Genomic DNA, 26356 nt, shown 5'->3' on the forward strand with positions numbered 1-26356 from the left:
CATTAATTGTGTTCACTGACAGTATAAATTGCAAAATGTATCCTGCAAAGCTATAGAGATGTACAATATATAGTAATAGAATTTAATGAAATTTCAGCATTGATGTAGGGACTTACCAAGATGTCAAAGACAGACTAAAATAACTTACCTGTTATTTTCTTATTGATTGATTGCATTATAATTATTTATCAATGATGAGAAGATGGATGAGAGAGTAAAAGGATGCTTATGAATTCTGAACATGATATAAAATTGTTGAAGCGTGGCTAATATGCTACAGAGTTCAGAGAATATTGAAAAAAGTTATATTGTACTACCTCTACATGGAAAGAAGTACTTCAAGGCTCCGCCTTAGGCCCAGTATTCTTCAATAAATTCATAAATGACTTAGATGAGGGAACAGAAGGAAAACTCATCAAATTTCCAGATGATACCAAACTGGCAGGAATACCCCAAACCCCAGAATACAGGGTCAGGATCCAAAAAGATTTCGATGAACTTTAACAATGGGCCCTATCCAACAAAATGAATTTCAATGTGGAAAAAAGCAAATATTTACATTTAGGCAGGAAAAACCAAAGGTATAGGTGAGATTAGGTGAGATCTGGATCAAAAACAGTAACTGTGAGAAGGACCTTGGAGTCCTAGTAGATGACCACTTAAATATGAGGCAGCAGTGTGCAGCAGCCATCAAAAAAACGAACACAATCCTAGGTTGTATAAACAGAGGCATAGAATCTAGCTCAGGTGAAGTATTAGTGCCACTTTATAAAAACCCAGTAAGACCACACCTGGAATACTGCAATCAATTTTGGTCATCATATTACAAAAAAGATGTTGATACTTTGGAAAAAGTTCAGAGAAGAGCAACTAAAATGACCAGAAGCCTGGAGCTTAACCATATGAAGAACAGCCACAGGTTTTGGGTTTGGCTAGTCTAAAGAAAAGAAGAATTAGGGGTGACATGATAACAGTATTCCAGTATTTGAGGAGCTGCCAAATTGGGCTCAGATTATTCTACAAAACATCACAGGGCAGGACAAGAAACAATGGTTGGAAACTAATCAAAGAGATAAGCAACCTGGAATTAAGAAGAAACTTCCTGACGGTAAGGACAATTAACCAGTGGAACAGGTTGCCTCCAGAAATTGTGAACGCTCCAACACTGGATGTTTTTAAAAAGAGGTTAGACAGTCACTTATCTGAAATGGTATAGGTTCTCCTGCTTGAGCAGAGGGCTGGACTAGAAGACCTCCAAGGTCCCTTCCAGCTCTATTCTATTCTATTCTATTCTATTCTATTCTATTCTATTCTATTCTATTCTATTCTATTCTATTCACAAGATTAAAGCTAGATGTCAGTAGAAACTTCCTGTCAGCCAGCACAACAGGTTCTCACATGACATGGAAAAAATTCCCTTTGAATTTTTCAGTTTATGTGTTATTTATGACATAGATAATAATCTTATAGATTCCTTTTCAACTACCTTGAATATGTAAGCTCCAATTTATGTGAAAATATATTAATAATATTTACCAACACACAGAGGAACATATCCTAGTTTTGAAGAGTTTCAGTGTCTTCAAGATTCTTTTTTGTTGATGTTTCCAGTATCCTTATGTTACTGTGTTAAGAAAACTGAATGAAAAATAATATCTTGAAATGGAGAAGAATTTGTAGTGCTGTATAATGCTTTGTAATTGATTCCAAAAACATTGCCTTAATACTGGCTGCAATCATAGTACCCATCCACAAACTCTTTGAAGCAGTCACATCCTTTCTGAGAATTATAATCCCAAGAAAAACCTCTGCTGTATTAGTTGCAGTCTTTTATATCTCCACACATTCCAAAGCCAGTTCTTGGAATGATATCTGAAATGCTGCATAGTCCTCATAATTTATCTCTCTCCAAATATGAATTTGTATTTCTCAAAAACTACATTTGAAATGTGTTATTTACTTACAGCTGGTGAAAATGAGCATGTTTTGCTACTTTATTAAAATAATTATTTGTTATTTAAGTTTTGTGTTTTGGTTTCTTTGTTTTTTCTTGTATACCACCAAGAGTCACATTCATCAGATAAATAGACATATAAACTTCCTAATTAAACATTAATTATTTAAAAAAAACCCGAGGCTATTTAAATAAATTAAATTATACTATAATAAATTAAATTAATAAATTAAATTCATTTTAAATTAATTAGTTAATTAAAATTATTTCCAAAATTATAATAATTTTGTCAATATTATCACAAATTATTTAGATCTTATGGGAATATGCTTTCAGTCATCCAATAAGCATCATGACTAAGTGAATATTTAAACAAAATATTCCTGATAATTGCTGTCCTATAAGACTGTTGTGAATTTGTGCAACGTATACACCTGCTCAGTATTATTAGAATGATATCAAATAACAGCACGCCAAAATATCAATTTATCTTTCTGTGGTACATATGTAAATCAATCGACAAATGTCACAAATATAACCTTAGAAACACACAAAGATAGAGATTATACCTTAAAATCAAATCCAAACCACAAAAATTAACACAAATTTCAAAGTATCTAGATTTAAATAAATTACATTTATGTAAGTAAACATAGTTTAACTGTAAATTGCATTAATAGACACAGAAATAAAATTACACCAATTTCCAAAGTCCAAAACTCATTAACAATTCTTTGAAATTCATGCTATAATTTATGAATGCTTCTAAAACTTTATTTCTAGTTTTATATGAGTCATTATTTGTTAACTCTTCATATGATAGATCTGGTAGCAAAGCTACGTGCATTTGTTTAGGTAAAAGTGCCTAGAATTTAGAAAAAAGGTATTGATATAGTAGTTGCAACCTGAAAGGGTGAAGAAGAGCCCTTTCATCTTACTTTGTATAACTACTAATGAAGATATTATAAAAATGGATCAAGTAATTTCACTAGCCTGGAGGGTGGAAGTGAGAAGATGTTGTTCAATAACCATTGGATAATGTGTTGTATTTCTTAACCACATCATTTAGAAACCTTTTAAAAAGCAGTTGTCTTATGCAACAAAACTAATGTGGTGGGACAATGGCCAATATTGGAGAGGTGAGTCTACTATTAGTCTTCTTAAAATATTTAATTATTTATAAAAGCATCAGGAAGCACATTTTTAAAAGCCTACAAAATGCCACCCCCCATTATATGTTATATTATTTTTAGGGCTTTTTAGTCTGATTTGGAAACAATTGATGTAATAGTAGGAACTGGTGCTGTTCTAAACATTGGCATGTTAGCATTATTTATGCCTATGCTTGAAATGTTTCACTTTTCTAAAAGCTAATAGATAGATTAAATGTAATCTGTAAAGGGAAAGGTAGTTTTTAAATCTAAGCTGGTATCTAATTCAGTCAAATGAAGAGTTATGTTGGACTTCTTTGGAATAATTCTGTGTCTGATTTATAATACTGAGCATGCTGTTCACAGTAAGTAGAACCGAACCTACACCTCCCTAGGTCTTGTTAGTATTTCAAGTAAACAAATAATTTGTATGCAACAATTTAGCACTTGCTTTCATTCTGTTTACTATATGCTATAGGTTATATATGGTGCTAATATGATAGTGATCATAGAAGGAACCCATCTTGTTATTACAGCAGTTTTTATTAAACCTTTGTGAGAATAATTCCTATGAATTAGAGTTTGCAGCAAATCATTATATCAACTATCCTCAATTTTTGTTTTTACATCTTATCAATGAGTTGGGTTGTTGAATTCTGTCACCTGTGCATTAGATTCATGACCCTTCTGGTTTGTCATGGTTTCCTGGGAGTTGACATGTAGCTAGGTAGGAAAAGGAAGAAGTCATGACTGGATCTGGAAATAGTGGTAAATTTTGTTGCAATATCCAACTTTTGGGAAAAGTTGTTGAGAAGGTGGTAGCCATGCAGCTTCAAAAGACTTTGGAAGAAGCCAATTAATTGACCATTACATTCAGGTTTCTGGCTGAGATATAAGACTGACATAACACTTATTGTGCTTGTGGGTAAAGCCTGATAAGGCTCAGGATGAGAATGTTGTGTCCGTTCTGGCACCCATGGGTCTGTGAATAGTTTTTAATATTATTTTATTTATTTATTTATTTGATTTGTCAATCACTTACAAGATAACAGGTATAAGTATTAATATAGTTATGAATACATGAGATGGATACATATAAGAAATTAAAAAAGAAACAACAGGACAGGGACGGTAGGCACATTGGTGTGCTTATGTATGCTCCCTATAGGCCTCTTAGGAAAGGGGTGAGGTCAATAGTAGACAGTCTAAGGTTAAGGTTTTTGGGATTTGGGGAAGAAACCACAGAGTCAGGTAGAGTATTCCAGACATTGACCACTCTGTTGCTGAAGTCGTATTTTCTGCAATCAAATTTAGTGCAGTTAACTTGAGTTTGTATCTATTGTGTGCTCTTGTATTGTTATGATTGAAGCTGAAGTATTCATTTACAGGTAGGACATTGCAATGTATAATTTTATATACTATATTTAGATTGGACCGAAGGTAGCATAGTTTCAGGTTTTCTAGGTCTATCAATCATGTATCCTTCTGGCCAGGCTAGGGAGATTGGCAATGAGATTTATGGATTCCTCAGTGGTTCTCTTCATCTGATTCCAATTGCTTCTGATTAGGGGGAGAGCTTTAGCCCAAGATACATGCTTGTGGATTTACATGTCCATATCTTTTAATGCCTTTCCTAATGTTTATTACCATTTTTTCTCTGTCTGCTTCTTTGCCTTTATTATTAGCTGATTAGCAATCATCAGAAACAGTAAAACTTTTCAATATATTTAAACATTTTATATATAACATTGAAAGTCTCATCCTTTGGAATGCATATGCTACATTAATGCATATATGAAATGGTAGTGCATGACACTTTCTTTGCCCTTTGCTGATTTTATTTATTCCATGGATGAAAATCCTAAAGTGGAAAACAACTCAAGAATCTTGGGAAACTCTAAAAGGTATGATCACAGAAGCCCAGACAAGCACAATACCACTGAGAAAGAAAAACAAGAAATCCAAGAAGAAACCAGCGTGGCTGTGCAATGATCTCTCTGGCAAATTGAAAGAAAAAAAAGGAGAAGTACAAAAAATGGAAAGAAGGACATACAACTAAGGCAGAATATCAGCAGATAGCCAGAATCTGCAAAGACGGAGTCAAGATAGCAAAGGCTCAGAATGAACAAAGACTTGCAACAAAAGTCAAAGATAATAAAAAAAGTTTCTTCCAACATATAAATAACAAGGAAAAAATCAAGGAAACAGTCGGTCCACTAAAGAGAGAAGAGGGCAAGGAAGTAACAGGCAACAGAGAGAAAGCAGTATTGCTTAACTCATTCTTTGCATCTGTCCTCACGCAAAAAAAAAACTATAGCTCAACCCACCAAAAACATAACTGTAAAAGACAGGCCAGAAATAAAAGTTAAAATAAGCAAAAAAAAAAAAAAAATAGTAAGAGAACACCTGTCTGATCTTGATGAAAACAGATCACCAGGGCCTGATGGATTATATACCAGAGTTTTAAAGGAGCTGGCAGAGGTCATCTCAGAACCACTGCACCATATCTTTTAAAAATCCTGGAGCACCAGGGAACTAAGAGGGGAACTAACTTTTCCAGAGATGGAAAAAGAGATGATGTGGATTCCATCTTCAAAAAAGGAAAAAAAAAAAAACAGAACCAGGAAACTATAGACCAATCAGCCTAACATCAATACCCGGGAAGATACTGGAAAAGATAATAAAAAAAACAGATCTGCCAACATCTAGAAACAAGTAAAGTAATAACTAGCAGTCAGCATGGGTTTGTTAAAAGCAGATCATGCCAAACCAATCTTATTTCATTCTTCAACACAGTGACTAAATTAGTAGACCAGCAAAATACTGTGGACATAATATATTTAGATTTCAGCAAAGCATTCAACAAAGTAGACCACAACCTACTTCTTAGTAAGCTAGAAAAAAGTGGAATAGATAGCACCACCACTAGATGGACTTGCAACTGGCTGGCAAACTGTACTCAATGATTAGTCCTTAATGGGTATAAGTCTACACGGAAGGAAGGAAGCAGTGGGGTGCCACAAGGTCCCGTCTTCGGCCCAGTACTCTTCAATATCTTCATTAACGACTTAGATGAGGAAATAGGAAGGAAACTTACCAAATTTGCAGATGATACTAAGCTGGCAGGAACAGCTAACACCCAAGAAGATAGGCTCAAGATTCAGATGGATCTTGACAGACTAGAACACTGGACCATATCTAACAAAATGAAATTCAATGTAGAGAAAAGTAAGGTCCTACACTTAGGCAAGAAAAACCAAAAGTACACATATGGACTGGTTGAAACAAGGTTCAATAGCAGTAACTATGAGAGGGATCTTGGAGTCCTAGTGGACAACCAGCTAAATATGAGCCAGCAGCGTGCAGCAGCAACCAAAAAAGCTAATGCAATCCTAAATTGTATTAACAGATGGATACAATCAAGATCAAGGGAAGTACTAATACCATTATATAAAGCCTTAGTAAGACCACACCTAGAGTACTGCATCCAGTTTTGTTCACCACGTTATAAAAAAGATGTTGAGACTCTAGAAATAGTACAGAGAAGAGCAACCAGGATGATTAGGGGACTGGAGGCTAAAACATACAATGAACCGTTGCAGGAACTGGGCTTGGCTAGTCTAGTAAAGAGAAAGACCAGGGGAGACATGATAGAGGTCTTCAAATATTTGAGGGACTGCCACAGGGAGAAAGGGGTCAAGCTATTTTCTAAAGTGCCTGTAGGCCAGACAAGGAATAATGGATGGAAACTGAACAAGGAGAGATTTAACCTGGAAATGAGAAACTTTCTGACAGTGAGAACAATCAACCAATGAAACAGCTTGTCCTTGGAAGTTGTGGGAGCACCATCACTTGAGACTTTCAAGAAGAGATTGGGCTGCCATTTGGCAGAAATGGTGTAGGGTCTCCTGCTTGGGCGGGGGGTTGGACTAGATGACCTACAGGGTCCCTTCCAACTCTGATTATCTGTTATCTGTTATTTATTCGTTTATTAGACTAATCTTGTTATCCATCTTATGTATCATATTGTAACCTTTGATGTCTCACAAAAAATGATACAAACATAAAACCATAAGAAACAATTATGGCATGCAAAAACAATATTTCCTTTGTATCAGTATTCCAGTTTATAGAGCTATATACTTCTCACACCAGCGCAATATTTGTGAGAAAGCTTGCCAGCATTTGGGGGAGGCTTCCACAAGGCATGAACTGGTACTAAAAAGCATGCTTCTAGATTCCCATAGGTAACAACATTTAATGGAAATGACCTGGAGCAGGTCCCCTCACCTTCCATTTTAACATTGGAATATGCAGGTGCCTTCAGGGAGAAATAGTCCTGCAGATATGCTCAGAGAAACCTCATCCATTGTTTTTTTTCTTCCATTCTGCCCCCTCCCCCCCACTTTTCCACTATCTGATCTTAGGGGCTGATGAAATCATAAATCTGGATTTCAAAATAGCAGTAAAAAAAAATTGAACTCCTTCCCTCTGCCCACCCATCTTGCAATGTAATGTAACACCTTTCTTTTTTGTCTTGTATCAGTTCTTCTCACATGCCTAAACAGGAACTTCATACAGTGTGTAAGTACCACACATTCCAGTCTTATTTCAAATTGGCCATCAGCATTAGACAGCCACTGATTTTTACACATTTCATGAATGAATAAAGAGAAATTGTACAATGTACACTGTACATTTGTACATTGTACAGAGTACATTTTTAGCCAAAGGACTGCTTAAAATTTACATCGGCCTTCCTTAGTATAGTACATATCTGCTATATTGCACAATAATTCCTAGAATTTCCAATGGAAATCAATGTTGCTTATAAATTCGATCTCCGGAACTTAAAATTACATTTAATGTACATATTAAGCTTTTATCAGCCTCTGCTGACATTGTCAGAGTATTAAACTACCATTACAGAAATCTCTGCCTTTATATATTTCGCCCTTGTACACGTGGTAGGTCCTTTCAACCACCCACCCACCCACCCACACCAACACATGTGTGTATGTGTTTATATGTGAATATATATATATATATATATATATATGTATGTATGTATGTATGTATGTATTTGTATGTATGTATTTGTATGTATGTTATATATTAGTTTTGTAGAATCATTCTACTTTAGGTTAATCAAAACTCAATACTATTTCTTATATATACAATGACCAAGTACTTGATATTCAAGACAATGGGTATTTAAGATATTTAGGACAATGGGTAAGATTTACTACATAGTTGTAGGAAAAGATGATAGGGGCTTCTATTTTCTGTAGCACCTTTGTGTTGCCACTAACAGTGCTTTTGGTGTTTTGTTTTTTCATATACACAGGCACATAAAGTGCCTAAAAAGAGAAAAAATTGTAAACAAAAAATTACTCTTGTTTGTGATTTGAAGTCAGAAATAATAGTCTACCTTCTCAAAATACAAATCAATAAAGAAAACCAATTCTTGCAAATTGCAACCTTTTACTCCCTTCCAGAACTATCAGCAAGGACATTTCTGCTAAAAAATGGCTTACTAGCATTTTTTTTCTTTATTTTAAAATGATTATGGAAGACCATTGATGAAATAAAAGCTTCATATTTACTTTTTAAATTGTTTATAGCCCGAAATATTGTGTCTGTAAATCATAAATCATCCTTTGCAGAATTCAAGTTTTGATCCATTACATGAGCAAACTGCAAAATAAAAGTGCAATTTCATTTAAAATGCTTGGCAATAGCTAATATCATACCAGCCAAAACAGCCCTGAACTTTGATTTAATAGGATGCATTCAGGTAATTATTCTGCAACTTTAAACATTATTTTTACTTTTAAATGTTTTAATGCCTTGAAAATGCATCCCCTTCCCCCCAGTTGATTTTATCCTCTTCCATTTGGCAATATTGATTTGTTTCCCTGTCACATAAATGGAACAAAACCTAGTCTGGCTTATTTTTAGGGAACAACTTCCATTTATGCAACCTTCTAATACATTTTCTTTTCTTTTTCTTTTTAACTACAGCAGCATCTTTGGATGCTGAATGCAATGCTTGATAGCTTGCTGATGAATTCATAAAGGCATACTGTATATTATTTTTATGTTGCTAAAAAGAGCGAAGGTAGCTTTTCTTGTTCTTATTGTTCTATTCTCAGCACCTCTGTTAGGAATATTCCAGTTTTGAAAGAAAAGTATGTTCTGGGATCCACAAAAGACACAAACAAATGTAGAGTAGTTCCTACTTTTGTATTCATTAAAGAGTATTCCAAACTTTGAATATTAATTTTTACTGCTATAGTGATAATATATGTAACAATTGAATAATCCAATTCTTGCAGAATTTGCTGTTTAGAGCAAATCAACATCAATTCTACAAAAGCTTTAAAAATGGAAAAGAATTAAGCACAAATAATGAAAAACCTGACAAAAAAGGTCCTAAAATCTTAGACAAATTTGTGAGAAAACAACAGGACTCACAATATGAATACAACAACGGATCATGTAAATTAAAATGCAATGAAAGTACCCAGCATGAAAGACATTAAGGTAACTGAGGAACTGGTATGAAAGCAATCAAAGAAGGTAATAACCTGGAATGTTCCTAGATCAGATGAGCTCCATGGATTCTGGATAAAATTACTGGCAAATCTGCATTCAAGATTGGCAGGCCGGATGAACAGAGTTTTGGAAGCATCGGAAAATGAAGAATGGTTAACCAGAAGGATATTCCTAATTCAGAAGTGAAAGAAGAAGGGAAATAATCCTGGAAACTACAGACCCATAACTGCTTTCTAACAACATATAAACTATTTATCAGTATAACTGCAAATCAAATCTATAACTATCTGGAAAAAATATTTATTCTTTGTGGAAAAAAACATGTTACAAAAAGCTGAGAGAAACAAAGAACCAGTTATTGATTGACAAGTTGATTTTGAAAAATAATCAGAATAATAATAATAATACTTCCAGGCAGTCGAATGCCTTCTTGTAATCAATTCATTCTACATTTAAGTTGATCTTCCCTCTTTTGTAGGTTTCCAAATCATTTTGTCAATTAGGAATTAATATTCTGTTCCTTTACTGTTTGAGTATTTGCCTTTCTGCTTAGGTGTTCTTTTTTAAAAAAATCTTTTATATCAGCAAATTTTTGCCAGCTCTTAGCCACTCTTCAGTTTCACCATCTTGCAGTATGTTGTTAACTGCTTGAGTGGGCATCGACTAATCAGATGTTTCAAACAAAATCCATGCCAGGGGAGTCAAACTCAAGGCCCAGGGTCAGATCCAACCCACAAGGTGCTTAGATCTGGACCCCTGGACCGTCCTGGAAACAGCAAAGGATTGGCCCATGGTGCCCCATTCAGTAAAAACAGGCTCCCAATCTCCGTTTTAGGCTGGGATGGCCTCCTGCAACTCTCAGCCAGCAAAAACAGTGGCCCTCCTGAGGTCCCTTTTCACTGGCAGAGAGTCGCAAGAGGCTGTTACAGCCTAAAACAAATATTGGCAGTCTGTTTTCGCTGGCAGAGCACCCGGGCCACCATAGGCATCCCCAACACGAGTGAAGTCAATCTGGCCACAGCCACGCTGGCCTCCCAAGGTCAAACACAACCCTGATGCAGCCCTCAATGAAATTGAGTTTGACACTCCTGATCTATGCAATTCATCAAGCCTCTACATGCTGATCTGCTAGCTGTTATTTGCTGCTTTATTATTTCCAATGGTCCATTTACTTTTCTTGTTTCCGGGTGATATTTCTTGATGAGGTATTATTTACTTTCATTTGTTCTAGTGTGCTTGCATCTGATCTCAGTTTGCTAATCTTATTTTCCAACCTGATCTTCCATTTTGGTGATGCACTGTTTGGCTTTTTTCCTTCTTTGTTGACTTTGCGTTATAGGTATTCATTATAACTGAAACTGTGCTATTCAGTGAACTGGTGCTTACATTTGATATTTTTGGCATCTTTTAATGGCATCTTTTACTGCTTATTCTACTGTAGATGTTTCTTTGGAAGGATCTTCAATGCAGGAAACCTTATTCTGTTGTTTTTGTGTTGTTCTAGATTCTCTATTCTTTTACTTTAGTTATAAGCTTTGTTCTTTCTGAGGCAGAGGAAAGGATGCTTGGTTTGGGAATGAAAACAACTCAATAGCTGTGCTTCCTTCCTCTAGTGTCAATTCCTCCTGATTTGTCTCTATAGTCTGAGTTATTTGTGTCAATGCTTTCTTTTCTTTGCCATGTTCTTTGTTTTTCTTCCAGTACTTCTGCAACTCCTAGCTCTGGTTGCTCAGCCTTCAGTTCTGAGACCTGTAATTCATTTTTTATCAGATGTCCAGGGACTCCAACATATAGCAGGGTCCTTGTTGAGGCAGGCAACAACTGAGCCACTCTGCGCTTTTGTAATTTATATCTCACCATATTTTTATAAGATCATACACCAAGAGAATGAAGAAAAACTTAAATCCCAAACTCAGTGAAGAAAATACCATCAAGAGAATTAATACTAGGCAATTCTAAACACATACATACATACATACATACATACATACACCCACCCACCCACCCACCCACCCACCCACACAGAATCTCATCTGCCATCATCAGGCTTCTTTATTCAATACAGAAGCCTGATTCTGCCAAAATGTTGCTACAACTTTAAAACCACAACTATAAGGATGTGGGAAAATACCTGAACAAAGCTGAATAACATACATGTAAGCACCTGCGAAAACTTAAGAATACACAGACACAGACACAGACACAGACACAGACACACACACACACACACACACACACATTTGGAGTGGCCTTGTGATTTATGGACAATTCTGAATAGCCTGACAGGTTCCGGGAAGTCTGCCAAGGACTGGAAAACAGTGCTATTAACGCTTTTGAATCTGGTTTTGTTCTTGTTTGAATATTTTGAATTCTGAAACCTTGTCTTCTCATCTATGAATATAGGTGAGAACATAACATAACATATATATATATATATATATATATATATATATATATATATATATATATATATATATATATATATATATGTGTGTGTGTGTGTGTGTGTGTGTGTGTGATCTTTGGTTGTTTTTCTCCGCGTAAGATTCAAGTATCTAGGCAACGTTTCGACGAAGTCTCATTCATCATCTTCAGGCTTCTGTCTCCGGCTCTGTGCTTCTCAGAGTAATGGAGATTGCAGCTGCTTCCTCCTTTTAACTGCCAGTGGGGTGGGACTTGATTGGGTGGGGGCTTGGCTGTGTTCTGATTGGGTGGGGGTGTGTTCTCATTGGTAGGGGTTTGGCTGTGTTCTGATTGGTTGGGGGTTAGCCGTGTTCTGATTGGTTGGAGGCGTGTTCTGTTCAGGTGGGGGCTTGGTTGTGCTCAGGTTAGTCTTAGTTGCTGGGAGATTTGAGCTGGAGAGTTGTGATCTTGCTGTTTGGCTTCTAGTTTGTGGTCCTGCTGCATCTTCATAGTGGGTGTCGGTTTGCTTCATGTATGGCTCAGAGGGGTTTGAAGTGGGTAGTGATGCAGCTGCAGTGCAGCTTCTGGTCCATGGTCGTTTCTCATTTTCTGAATGGGTGGGAGTCTGTTTTCTACATGGAAGTGTGGTGGTGGCATCTTGTGTGGCTCTCATGGGTGTGGGTCCGGTGTCCTTCTTCATGTTAGGTACTCGTCTGTTCATGAGGGCGGGTTTCCAAATGGCTGGAAGGAGGGAGGTGTCATCTCGTTTGTTCATGCTGTGTGGGCGTTTTTCTATCTCTATGGCTTCTCTGATTATTCTGCTGTTGAAGTGTTCGGTTTTGGCGATAGTTCTGGTATTTTTAAAATCAATTTCATGTCCTGTGGCTTTGAGGTGTTGGACCAGGGAAGAGGTCGTTTCTTCTTTTTTGATTGAGTTCTTATGTTCTTCAATGCGTGCACTTATTCTTCTGTTGGTTTGTCCAATGTATGTGGTAGGGCAGGCAGTGCAGGGGATTTCGTATACTCCTTGGTTTTCTAATTCGATTTTGTCTTTGGGGTTTCTTAGGATGGTGGATATTTTTCTGTTTGTGCAGAATGCTGTTTTGATGTTGTGTTTTTGGAGGATCTTGCTAATTTTGTCTGTAGTGCCTTTTATATATGGGAGGAGGGCTTTGCCGTTTTCTTGTTCTCTGTCTTGGATTTTGGTTGGGGTTTCTTTTTGGATTAGGTGGGTAATCTTCTTTCTTTGGAATCCATTGGCTGTACGTACGTTGGTGAGAGTGTGTAGTTCGGTTTTTTGGTGTTGTTCATTGGCTAAGCATTTTGTTCTGGAGATGAGTGTCTTGGCTACGGAATTGATCTGTGCTGGGTGGTGGTGTGAGAGTGCATGTAGATAGCGGTTAGTATGTGTTTTCTTCTGGTAGATGGTGTGTCCTAGGGAGCCATTGGATCTTTTGTATCCCAAGACATCTAGGAAGGGAAGTTGATTGTTGGCTTCTGTTTCCATGGTGAATTGTATTTTGGGGTGTTTTCTGCACAAATAGAAAAATATCCACCATCCTAAGAAACCCCAAAGACAAAATCGAATTAGAAAACCAAGGAGTATACGAAATCCCCTGCACTGCCTGCCCTACCACATACATTGGACAAACCAACAGAAGAATAAGTGCACGCATCTTCGAATCTTACGCGGGAGAAAACCCGAACAACCAAAGATCCATATATATATATATATAGTATTTTCCCACGTCTTTATAGCTGTGCTTTTTTTCAGCAGAATCTTATTTGCCATCATCAGGCTCATGTATTGGGTTCATCTTCATCGTGTGTGTCAGGCTTTTGCAGCCATTTCTCTTTTAAATTTGGTGCTAGATTCATGCTTTGTTTGAATAGTTTTTTCTTCATCCTGATTGGTTGGGAGTCTTGGTCTGTGTTTATTGGTCTTCGAATTGGCTGTGTTCTGCTTGATTGGTGTTACTAATATCTTCTGTCTGTTTTGTAGCATTTTTTTTGTCTTGATGAGCTGGCAACATTGTGTTTCGTGTATTGGGGGCTTTACAAGCTGAATAGTCAAGACCTTGTTGATGATCCAAACTCTGTCAAAGACCTTGGAGCACTCATCTCTAATGATCTAAGTGCTAGAGCCCACTGTATCTATATCGCCAAAAAGGCATTAAGAGTTGTTAACTTAATCCTACGTAGCTTTTTCTCTGGTAATATCACACTACTAATTACAGCATACAAAACATTTGCTAGACCAATACTTGAATACAACTCATCAGTCTGGAACCCACATTACGTATCTGATATAAATACAGTTGAGAAAGTCCCGAAATATTTCACAAGAAGAGTTCTCCACTCCTCTACTCATTGCAGAATATCTTATGCCACCAGACTTGAAATTCTAGACCTAGAAAACCTAGAACTATGCCAGAGCACACAATAGATACAAACTCAAGGTTAACTGCACTAAACTTGATTGCAGGAAATACGTCTTCAGCAACAGAGTGGTCAATGTCTGGAATACTCTACCTGATTCTGTGGTTTTTTTCCCCAAACCCCCAAAACTTTAACCTTAGACTGTCTACTATTGACCTCACCCTTTTCCTAAGAGGTCTGTAGGGAGCATGCAGAAGCGCACCAATGTTCCTACCATCCCTGTCCTATTGTTTCTTTTATTTTTTTTATATGTATCCATGTATTCTTAACCATGTTTATACTTATACCTATTATCTTGTAAGCAACTGACAAATAAAATGAAATAAAATAAAAATAATAGAAAAGCATTCAATTTTCTTTGATATAGCTATATTGAAAAAATTTTCAGAATATTTGGAAGCACTTCTTCCAAATACAGCAAACAAGTTCAGAAAAAACTGAAATCCATAGTAAAGGGTGGATATATAATTAAAGCAGTTAATAACATTTTATTCCATGTACAGCAGGAATAATTCTGAACACAGATGGAACCTGGATCAGAAAACAAGAAAGCTAATGACAATGCACCATACTTTACACTCAAATTTATATTGATTAGCTGTATCTGCCAAGAACAAGAACAACAAAGAATTCCTACAGATGAAACAAACTGTAAGAAAGAAATCATGGCTTGAATTACTGTATTAAGAAATCCCAACAATCATTGCTGAAGGAAGTCAATCAAGAATAACTCTTAAAAATAACAAGTAAAGAAAAGAAACAATTGAAAACTTTTCTAAATTGGAAAAACAAGCCAATTGATGATCAATACTTGAAAGGGAAGTATTATTGTCAATATAGAAAGGAAAGCCAATAAAACCCCCACATGGAGCTGATTAAAATCAGGAGTCTTAAAGAAAAAAATCAGAAGGCTTTATTTTAAGAATTGCCAATCAATTGCATGATGTCTCAAGAATTGCCAACTAATTGCATGATGATGAAAATTCACCACGTAACAAACAACAGTAAATGTCACCTTTATAATCAAATAAAAAAACTGGACAATTTATCATTTGATTAGTGGCTGAAGTAAAATTGGGCAAAATGTTTGATACAGGTGCCAAAATTATTCCTTGGAAACTTTGCAGAGGTTTTGATTTAAATGTATCTAAAGCTACTGGGAACACCAAGTTAAAGTGGTTTTGGAAAATGAATAGGTTATGGGACTTTAAAATTCAAACATATAGGCATCTTGTTGATAACATGCATGATATAACAGTCATTGAAAGGAAGAAAGTCTGGTTCACTGATGTTGCTTTACTGAGTAGTAATGTAGCATTATTGGGTAATTCTACAATTGAGAAAAAGCAAGCTAAAAAAGTATAAAGTAATGTGAGTTGCTTATGGAAAAAGAAATCTGTTGTTATACAAATTGTGATTGAAGCCCTTAGAACAGAGGTGTCAAACTCACAGGCCAGATACATAATGTGCTGGCCACCCCCACCCCCAGTTTAGTAAGGGGGAAAAAAGTTGTGATACATCATGTGATGACAACATGTCATTGGGAGTTTGACACCCCTGCGTTCCAGCAAAACTAAAGATCTCCTTCAATATTTAGAAATATTGAATTCATCAGATCTGAACACCCTAATTTTACACCCATCTTGTTTGAAGCTACCTATAACCTTAGGCAGTACCTTAATAAATCTTAATGCACAATATTAAGGCACGTGATTCATATTATCATCTCTGATACTGCTTTAGAATTAAATGCAAATATAGTCATTTTTTTGAATTCATCTAATCATCACACTAGCATGCTAATTTTACACTGCTGTAAATGTATGAAAAAGAATTTAAAATTATAAGGTAATAGTAAGTTTGAATGTTTTCAGAGAGAAAATATATACTTTTTTGTGTATATGCCTATGCAAACATTAACAGAAAAGAAGCTGCTATTAGAAAAGGCTTTATATTGTAATACTTTTTAAATTGACATTGCTGAAACAAAATCCATTATAGTTTGGTAAATTGGTATATGTCATCTGGGTGATGCAAGTAATGAAAATTACTTCATTTGTGTGATGATATTATGCAAGTATCATGAATTACAATGGCTTTAATCTGTTGCACTTAGATTGTGTGGTAATACCTTTCAAAGAAACCTTTTAGTATAGACAATATGTTTTGTGCTCATAGTATTTTCATATGACAAGCCTACTGGAAAGATTTACCATTAAATTCAAAGATCTACATTTTAGTTTAGTTTAGTTTAGTTTAGTTTAGTTTAGTTTAGTTTAGTTTAGTGTCATTGCACCTCATACAATGAAATCAAACACCATCTTCAGTGCACATCTTGACCATGACCATGAAAATAAACACAAACACACATCCTTCACCCTTCACACATTGAACCGGAAACCCCCGACACTGCACTATACAGCAGAATTCAAAAGAACAACTGTCCTGGGATAGAAGCTGTTTTTCAGCCTATTTGTCCTTGTTTTTATTATCTGCCATCTGCCAGATGGTAATAGTTCAAAAAAAGGGTTCCCAGGATGAGATGGATCTTTAAGAAAGTTTTGAACTTTCTTAAGGCAGTGGAAGCTATAAAGCTCTTCCAAAGAGGGGAGAGGGCAATCAGTGAGCTTCTGGGAAATGACATTAACCCTCTGGAGTGCTTTCCTATCTGACATTGTACAATTGGCAAACCATACAGAGGTGCAGTTTGTTAAAATGCTCTCTATGGTGCAGTGGTAGAAGATCACCAGCAGTTTTTCATTCAGTTGTTGTTTTCTGAGAAGTCTCAGGTAGTATTATCTCTGTTGGGCCCTTTTGACTAGGGCTGCAATGTGGGCACCCCAGGTCAGGTCCTCTTTTAGGGTAACACCCAGAAACTTAAAACTGGCCACTTGCTCCACTCAGTCTCCATTGATAAGCAAGGGCTGGATGTCTGATCTGTTCCTTCTATAATCTACTATAAGCTCCTTGGACTTATTGGTGTTTAGGACCAAGTTATTGTCTCCACACCATGAAAGCAACTGGTCCACCTCATCTCGGTAGGCAGACTCATTCCCCAATGGAGATAAGTCTCACCACTGTTGTATCATCTGCAAATTTAGCAATAGTATTACTAGCGTGAATGGGAATGCAGTCATGCACATACAGAGTATAGAGTAAGAGACTCAACATGCAACCCTGTAGTGTACCAGTGGTAAGAATAATGGCTGAAGAGGTATGATTACCCAATCTGATCATCTGTGAGCGGCCAGACAGGAAATCCATAATCCAAAGGCAGATTGAATTAGAAAGCCCAAGGTCCAGAAGTTTAGACATTTAAAGAAATGAGTAAGAAAGGATTAATGCCACCCTGCAGCAGTGCATTACATCTTAAAGCTCCCTTTATTTTTGCTTATTTTGTATTTAAAAGATAAAGGAAACAGATGAAAAGCATCCATAACATCTCCAAGTTCCAATGTTCATAGAACAAAATTATATCTCAATAGAATGAAAGATTTGTCAATACATTGATAATTGTTTCTTACTTATTTGAAATTAGTTGTGGATTGAATTAAAATATATCATAGATCTCTGCATCTTGGCAAGAAATCTTTATGAAAACAAGGCTACCTGTTTCATCTGGGTGTTTTGCAGATGTGGCTGAATTAGAGAAATGAGACTTTGACTGCAAAAAGACAATACTTATTGATCTGTGAGCAGCAGTGCAATTCTGCAGGTTTCTGTTTTATAAACAAAAGCTTCTTATCACTTGCACAGGAAAGCTTTTATTGACAGTGCCCACTGAATCAATGGCGCAATCCATGTTGATGAGAAATTTTTGCCAACAAGGTAGTTCTTAGGGTCAATCTTGAGGGGAAAACAAACAAAAATACAATTACATCAACAAGTTCCTGTTATAAACAACTTCAAAGATGGAACAAATTATACTTACTTATGTTTCAACTGTTTTAATATCTAGTGCTTTTCAGAATGATATGCTTCTATTATTGTGTTAATGAGCATTATTAATGATTAGAAAGTTTGCACAATCACTTTACACATTGAAACAATGAATTAGGATTCTGTAGGCCATGTGAACATGCTCAACCCTTTGTTGATTTGCAGCCTATTACTATGTTGTAATAATTTCACCCTGGGCATATAAGTAAGCTTTCCAACAACAAGCTGAATATTCTGACAGTCAAATCTGATTTAACCATTGGTATAACCACTTTGCAGTCGTCAGCTCACAATCAAAAGGGAAGATTAATTGTTCCAGCACAGAAGATTAGGATATAGATGGAAATATAGAATAGCTATTACTTGTGTTTATTTCTTGGCTGGAGTTCCTAGAGCTCCATCTTAATTGGTGGGAGAGGAAGAGTACCTTCCTAGATTACAATTATATTACTGTCCTGATGAATTTGTACGAAAAGAATGCTGGCTTATCTGAAATTTTAACTTAAAATGTTTTTTGTATTGTACAGATTGGATCAGTAAGAGATGAAGTTAATTTTTATTTTAGAATTAAGCAGGAAAATGTTTTTATTGGCCCTTTGTTTACAATTAATCATAGGATTTATATTTCAATTATAAAATTCATGTTTCAAGTTTAATTTGGTTCTCACAACCTTACCTCTTTTTGGTCTTGATTTTTTTTAGTTGTTATGAGTTTTATTTGTCCCAGACCACAAATTATCAAGCAATGTGAATTTTCTGCTTTAAAATGATGATCCTGGATACCTAAAATGCCATCTTCTAATGTGCAAAGAAAAATAAAATATAATTAATTTCCTGGGCTGTCCTTCATTAATGTGTCATTTTTCTGCTAAATTCACCCCTTATGAAAATGTGTGAAAATTTTATGTGAAAATGACTGGAAGTTTTTATGAATAGACAGAGCATTTTTGTAGTCAAAAGTACTCTATGACCAGAGAAAGCATTATTTTGATGTAAAGATGGAAACAGCTAAGATTTATGATTTTAATGGAAAGATGGAAACAGCTAAGATTTATGATTACTTAATACATGCTGAGTTCTCAAAAGAAGTAGCAAATTTATGTCTTAATATTTTATTGAAATAGCTTTGAAATATAAATAGATATCTATTTATGTTACTTCAAAAGATTTCCAAAAGAATTCTTATTCAGAAGTTATCCTAAATAAATACAATCAGTGGTGCGATTAAAAAAGTCTTATCACTGGTTCGGTGGGCGTGGCTTGGTGGGTATGCTTTGTGTGTATGCACACTTTGTGTGCGTGTGCACTTGCACCAAATGCACACTTTGCATAGGCGCAGTGGCATTCCAACTTACCTCCTGCAAGCCTGCACTCTCCCGGTCACTTCAGCTGTTGCTGTGCAGCACTCTGCTGTGTCATGCAAAGCAGCTGCACTTCAAAAGCAGAGGATAAAGGTGAGTATGGGAACCCAGGTGGGCAGGTGGGCCCAACAGAGAATGGCGGAGAGAACCGGTTTGGTCTCCACTGCTCATCACTGCTACCGACTCGGCAGAATCGGGCCGAACTGGTAGAATACCACCACTGAATGCAATGGTATTTACTCACAGGTAACTATTTAGAAGTGCAACCTAAACATGTTTTTTGAGATGTTTAGATTTTCTTCTTGTCTGTCTATATTCAAAGACATAAGTTACAGAATATATCTCAGACTCCAAAAACGATAATGAAAACTCTTGTCACCTTAAACCTGAAAAATACTAGACACTATTGTTCTTCTCTCCTCTTGATAACATAAGCTAACGTTTATTTTTTCTCAAACTTCCAAAGATGTCAGATATTTTCTGTTTGCAGATAATTATATACTGCTCTGGGCAACAATTTAATATTTGTGTATTCATTTGTCCTATTCTGAATACAACTATTCAAATTCCTAGAGATTCAATCCCATCTCATCAAGTTATTTCTCATTCTTTCTTATGGATGTTATATTGCATTATTCCAGCTCTTTTCTTCTTTTTTCTTTCTTCACTTTGAATTACTTCTTTTGCATGATCTACCTGCTGTGCCTCAGGAGTCTCTTGTAAAAGCTACTTCAAGCTATCTTTTCCAATGTGCAAAAAATCTGTTTTTTGCAAAAAGCAAATAAGCAACTTTCTAATACACTAGTGGAAGTTTATACATTAGGTATGCATGTTCAGATTTCTGACAACTTTAGAGCATTAGGCTGCTGGAGCTCCTATTAGTAGGATCATTTCCGATAAATTAAAACTCATTCACAGTCGCCTATGTGCATTTTTATGCATATTTAGAAAGAAATGCTGTACGTTTTCCTGTGATAACTAGAGTTTGTTTCTTAAAACCATTTAGCAATGCAGCCATTTGTCAATATAGTAGTTAAATATGCATACATTTGATTAAGAATACAGTAGCACTGCTGAAGCAGGAGACATCTAAAATGGAACTAACATTTTTCTTGTCCATAATCACCATTTACCATTGATGTAGATGGAAGGAGTGAGTGATATAGCTTCTATGTTTCTGTTCCCAATCCCTATCCATTACTCACCCTTCCAAATATAGTTTATTTGCATCCAAATTGTATATGTATACACATGATTTATGAATGGGAAATATACAGTTTTTCCAACTCAATGAATGCCAAAATATGGAAAAGAAAATCATGGCAACAAATACACAGTAACTTTTGAAGAATCTGTACTACATGCTTATAGTTTTGAAGAAACTACATGCTTATAGTTTTGCATTTGAACCCTACAGAAAGATCAAGAAATACTGTATGTGCACACATTTTGTATATTCTTTAAATATGTCTAATATTAGCTCTTGTTTCTAAATTTTTTATTTCTAAGCATTTATTGTATGAATAAATACATTCAATCAGACAATGCTTGTTAACTGTATAGAAGACAGGTGAAAGACCAGAAGTATGGTGCTGATACTTCTCTCTTGCTAAGTCAGCTAACATCATAAATAAATTGTTATGTAAACTGTGGTAAGAATAGCCTTCGCACAGGGATAGAAGAAGGAAAAGGTACCATCTGAAGAAGACTTGACACAAAAAATAATGGATTGTGTGGAACTGGATAAATTTACAATGGAATTAAGAGGCAAAGATGATTCGGACTATTACGCGGTTTGGGATAGGTGTTACAAATGGGTGGAGGATAGAAATAAGATTTGATGTTTATGTATAAAAGGAGATGTATGTATCAACAATGACATGAACACTGGTAATATGAATAGAGATTTGTATTTTTTTTTTTTAAAATGAAATATTAAAAAACAAATTGTTATGTAATCACTCTGATCTTATTAGCTATTTTTTAAAATAAATATTATGAATCATTTGATCACTTATATATGGTTATACTCCAGGAGCTCAGGATAGCATACAGTGGAATTCATTTTTCCAATCATCTTTCTGAGATACAATCTTATATGTTACGTTGAGTGGTGAGCAATTAACTTTTTTTTTACGGTTGATGATGGACTCAATTTTCCAGTATAGTCTAATACAGGGGTGTCAAACTGTATTTCTTTGAGGGACAGATCAGCATTGTAGTTCTCCTCCTCAGGCCAACTGGGAGGGAGATGGGATGGACTCCTCTTGCAGCACCCTGGAAGACAAAATGAGATGTGGGGGGACACATGAGGCCCCCGGCACCCCGTTTTCAGCCTGGATTGCCTCCTGTAGCATCCTGCCAGCCAAAAGGGGGCATAGCAGGGCCATGTGAGTGCCCCCCAAGCCTCATATTTAGCCTGGTCAGCCTTCTGCAGCACCCTGCTGGTCAAAATAGGGTATGGCCTTCCGCACCCCATTTTGACTGTCAAAGGCATCACAGGCAGTTCCTTTGCTATTTCCAAGCTGACCTCGCGAGCCAGTTTTAAGCACCCCTGGACTAACATCTTGTCAATTACATCAATGCATTTTCACTTATTTGCTTTTTTCTTAATTGATAAAAATATTTTCAATTATTTAATAAAGTTAGACTGGGTTTAAACATTCTCATTTTGTGTTGCTCAATACCTGACATTTCTGCCTTGAAAAATGGAAAGGAAGGTATAAATTTTTCTCACCAGTAATTATAAACAATTTAATTTATAACTTTATATATAATTTACACAGTTTAAATAATTAAATTTCAGTTGTGGAAGTCTCCTTAGTAAAATGAGATTCTTCATTCCTATTGCAATAAGCCAGTTGTTTGGCAGCTTGCCTGCTTTCCATCTGCTGCTGGATTCAATTCTCTGTGCAGCCAAACTGCTATGATCCTGTGATAAGAAAGCAAATTGTGCCAAACTTCATCTGAACTTTGAAAGACCTATCCAGCAGGGACTGTTTTTGCCTGGAAGATTGATATCCATGTCACATTCTTTCTCTAGTAATGGCAGAATCCCAGTTTGATTCCACTTATTTATCCTCTCACTGAGCAGAACTCAACTAAAATTTCTTTCCCATTCTTGCATCCTTACTAAAGCCATGCAGTGAAAACATCCATGTTTGTATAATTGATTTTTAAACAATTGGTGTGTTGGAAAAATAACTTACTTTCCCCATAAAACTTATTTTATTCTTGGTAAAATTAAACGATTCCAGACTGGAATGTAAGAAACAACTGTTGTGTAGAATCCTTTACCATTCCCATTATTACCACACATCTAAATAAAACATTTTTTCTTCAACTATCAATGAATTAATATGACAAACACATGGAGGAAAGTAGGCAGCACTCTCACACGTTCAGGTGCAGGGCAATCTATTCTATCTAATAATTATCTTAACTCTTGGAATAGTCCTATTTTTAGATAGTTAAAATAAATTGAAGACTAAGGGAAGTCTCAAATAAAGAAGTAAAACTGATTCCTTTCTCTTTTTCTGAGAATTAGACTGCAATCTGGGACATATAGTCTCTAAGTATTAACACAAGTTCCCATATTGGACAAATGAAGTCTCAGTGTTCTGTTTTGAATGCTATAAATTTCTTATCTGTCAAAGGCAATAAGCAGAAGCTTTATATTTTCATTTTTTTTGCCATTGAGGAATGATATATAGTAGCAACAATGCAGATGACTATAATTTCTGTTCTGTTAGCAATACTTCAGGGTGTACCCTTTCTTTAATATAAAATCAAAACTACACACTACAGTCAGAAGAGATAGCATTTTCCATTACTATATTTCAAACAAATTAATACTAATCATTTATTGATTAGGTGGAGGAAATGTTCTCTTTCTTGTCCCAAGTGGTCCAGGTGTTGAATGAGTGACTTTTCATGCCTTTAGGATAGTTGTCTTAAAAAGAAAATGAAAATTTATACCAAAGTAATTTTATATATAATTGCATCTATACCTCACTATAAATGTGTCACTCCAAACAGAGGTTTTGTTACCTATCTGTAGTAAAAATTCTATCATGCATCCTGAAATATGTGCAGGGTGCATAATGGAAGGAGACAATTTATTTAATATTTGTAGGAAACAAAATTCTTCCTTCTGACTGTGTTTCCGTGATGAAAATACTATTTAGTTTTTAATGATACAGTTTATCAAGTTTCAGGGCTGAAAATATTTTCTACTGGTGGAAAGTGGAGTGGCTTTTGTTCATTCATTTTCCATCTGGTATCACAGAAGGCACAGCTGACAGTACATGTGTGCAATTAACCCAAAGTGATCTACAATTGAAGTCAAAGCAGAAAGAGGAATGTTTAAAAAGAAAACAAAGCCACTTTTGCTACTCATGTGTATGTAATTTAGAGTTGTGACTGACTCTAGATTTATTTATTTATTATTTATTATTTATTTATTATTTAATTTGTCAATCGCTTACAAGATAGAGGTATAAGAATAAACATAGTTTTGAATACATGAGATGGATACATAAGAAAAATAAAAAGAAACATAAAAAGAAACAGTAGGACAGGGACAGTAGGCACGATTGGTGCGCTTATGCACGCCCCCTACAGGCCTCTTAGAAAGAGGGTGAGGTCAATAGTAGTCAGTCTCAGATTAAAGTTTGGGGTTTGGGGAAGAAACTACAGAGTCAGGTAGAGTATTCCAAACATTGACCATTCTGTTGCTGAAGTCGTATTTTCTGCAATCAAGTTTGGTGTGGTTAACCTTGAGTTTCTATCTATTGTGTGCTCTTGTATTGTTATGATTGAAGCTGAAGTATTCATCTGCAGATAGGACATTGCAATGTATGATTTTATATGCTATATTTAGATTGACCAAAGGTGGTGTAGTTCTTGGTTTTCTAGGTCTAGAGTTTCAAGTCTGGTGGCATAAGGTATTCTGCTATGAGTAGAGGAGTGTAGATATAATGGATACTGGTACTTTCATTGCATAATGATAGGAAATGATTAACACTGACTCTATTTTTACTTATTAATTAGATTTATATCCCACATTTTGTACAGCACCTTATGGTGATTTATATAGCACTCCCATGTCCTGTTTATCTCTGCAACAATAAAGTGGGTTTGGGAGAGAGGGCAGAGGGAGGAAGGGAGAGAGAGAGAGAGAGGGGGAGGAGGAGGGAGAGAGAGAGAGTAATTGACCCAAAGTTACCCAGATAAATAAATGATTTATCTATGAATGATTGAGTAGGACTGGGTCTCCTGACTCTTAATCCAAAACTTTAAATGCAACACACACTGGCTCTTAGAAAGAGAACTTTGCCATCATTTTCATTATTTCCTTTCATGACTTCCCAACATGAACTTAGTGAATGAATTTATTGATGTATTTAGTATGAAGTGTTGCTCCTGAAGATCCCATCAAGAAAAGGGCAAGACCATCTGGATTATAAAGTAGAGACTATTATTACTGCTTGTTACTGTTCTCTGGCCTCTGGGGCACAGAAATTGCTTTCTGGACAGAAATAACATCATGAAATATTATAACCAACAGTGGATTTGCCAGAGAGATGACTTCCAATTCATTTAGTTGAGAACAATATATTTTTTCTGTGTGTAGTTACTAGCCCAGATTGTGTTAGTTCTCAGCAGTATAAATATTAGTGATATATTTATATATTCAAGGAAGGCAAAGATTACAACATTTTTATTCACTCTTTTTAAATCTCCCCTCTTAACTGTGATAAGAATCAGTTATTACTCTTAAAAATTGAGTGTTATAATAGTGAAAATTATGATTATGTATCTTTCCTTATATTTATTTTTAACATATGATTTTATTATGCTTTTATAAAGCATATTAGTGAGCTCGGTGGCGTAGTGATTAGAGTGCAGTACTGCAAATTACTCCTACTGCAATTTGGCAGATCAAATCCCACCAGGCTCAAGGTTGACTCAGCCTCCATGCTTCCAAGGTGGTTAAAATGAGGACCCAAATTGTTGGGGGCAATATGCTGACTCTGTAAACCACTTAGAGTAGGCTGTAAAGCACTATAAAGTGGTATATAAGTCTATGTGCTATTGCTAAGTGCTATGTTTCAATATGTACAGTATTTAATTGAAAGTACATATACTAATCTTAATCTGAAAGGAACATGTTACTTTAAACTTTGCATGTTACTTTAAAAGCATTGCATTCCTTCTCCAAAGCCAGTGACTAGTACAAATCTTTAGTATGTATGTATGTATGTATGTATGTATGTATGTATGTATGTATGTATCGATCCATCCATCCATTCATCCATTCATCCTTCTCTGGCTGCCATGGTTAAGGCAGGACTTAATAAAGCCCCCTACAGATTTACACTGTAGATTTACACCTGTAGATTGTCAAAAAGTTACTTGTTTTGTACTGACTAATTTGCATGCACATTCCAGAATAGTGGAAATATTGGAAACACCTAAGCAGACAAACACGGTCATATGTACTTATATAGATAAAGGAGTCTTTGCAGGGGTCTTTCACAACTGTGCAT

Source organism: Pseudonaja textilis, chromosome 6, assembly GCF_049901715.1.
Source record: "Pseudonaja textilis isolate UNSWEBS1 chromosome 6, rPseTex1.2, whole genome shotgun sequence".
NCBI classification, from domain to species: Eukaryota; Metazoa; Chordata; class Lepidosauria; order Squamata; family Elapidae; genus Pseudonaja; species Pseudonaja textilis.